At 34.7% G+C, this 1,445-nt stretch overlaps 1 protein-coding gene across 1 annotated transcript in view; it reads right to left on the bottom strand.

The window, feature by feature from the left end:
* The window catches only part of N4BP2 (NEDD4 binding protein 2), a 66,360-nt gene that overhangs the window by 40,891 nt on the left and 24,024 nt on the right, over positions 1-1,445 (bottom strand). The gene's annotated exons all lie outside the window — the stretch shown is intronic.

A 1,445-nucleotide genomic window follows, 5' to 3' on the forward strand; every position in this document is an offset into this window, starting at 1 on the left:
TGAGAGAAATAAAACAGAGTGAAAGAGTAAGAAAAAGGCTAGTTCTATCAATAATCAAAATAACCATTGAAGAACTAAGCGTACCAGCTGAAAGTCTAAGATTGAGTGGATTTTTCAAAACCCAACTATATTCTGGTTGTAATATAGATCTAGACATAAAAGTGAAAAAATTTTCAGAAAAATATAGGAAACTAAAACAGTAGAAGTGGAACAACAAATTGACATATTCACTGTTGAGATTTCAACACATCTTTCTCACCTTGGGAGATTTTATCATCTTGCTATGCTTTTTTGGTTTTGCAAAGGAAATAATCTTATATTTGAACTACTCTTCCATTTTCAAAAAATTGAGTTTCACCCAGTTATTCACATGCATTTTCTTTTAAAACATTAATTAATTACCATTGATCAATGCCCTTTTTTACCACAGCATTTCATCAAATTCTCACCTTGTCTATCACCCCCATCCATTAATTTCTCCCATCCTAGCACTCTTTTTTGTCTTCTTCCTCCTTCACCCACTATGTCCTTCTTCCTTTTCCCCTCCTTATTGGATCAGTCATGCATCCCCTGTTCCATGTTATTAACTGCACTTGTCTTTTTGTCCATTCATTCCCCTTAAGAACTGATCAAGGCAATTTGGGGGCAGAGGGAAAGTAGAGAGCTCTGGTGGCCTAGTGTTAAGTATCTGCATTGCAATCCCAAAGGCACGTGGTCCTTGGGAGCCCTTTGGAGGGTCAGCTATGGGTTGGTTCCAACTCAACAGTGTACAATAACAACAAAGATGTAACAGATGTCAGCAAAAGAACTAACAAACAGAATTTAATCAAATTCAATCTGTACCCAGTGCAGATCAGTGCAGATCTCTGATAAGCAAACATGGAGCATTTATTAAGGAAACTGAGAGATATATTTGAATAGGAAATATACAATAAGGGACTGAGCAGAAATTGTATTAATTAATCAGTTCCAATTAATGCTATATAATAAGGTGTATGAATGAATGAATGAAATTGTAATTACAATGTGACACAAGTATAAATAAATAAGGTAAAAAAATAAATAAAAGATATATTTAAAAATTGAGTCCTAAATAACACAGGGGTTGAAAAATAATAGGAATCATAATGCATTTTAGAAAATACTAAAATACTAAATGATGACAAAGTTCTAGATGATAAATTGAGAAGTAGTTAAAGAGGTACTTAGAAGGAAATTTAGCACAGGTTCAGTGTGCCAAATTCTCTGGTCTGTTCTCATTTCATTTATTAATACTATATGGTTTCTTTTTTGGGAAGGGGGTACGCCAGGGATGCATCCTATCTCCATACCTTTTCAACCTATATGCAGAATAGATTATCCGGGAGGCTGGGCTCTATGAGGAGAAATGTGGGCTCAAGATTGGTGGACGATTTATCAACAATCTGTGTTATGCAGATGACACA

This window comes from Elephantulus edwardii, unplaced genomic scaffold (genome assembly GCF_000299155.1).
Source record: "Elephantulus edwardii isolate Elephantulus edwardi_28Jun2011 unplaced genomic scaffold, EleEdw1.0 scaffold00167, whole genome shotgun sequence".
Classification (NCBI taxonomy): Eukaryota; Metazoa; Chordata; class Mammalia; order Macroscelidea; family Macroscelididae; genus Elephantulus; species Elephantulus edwardii.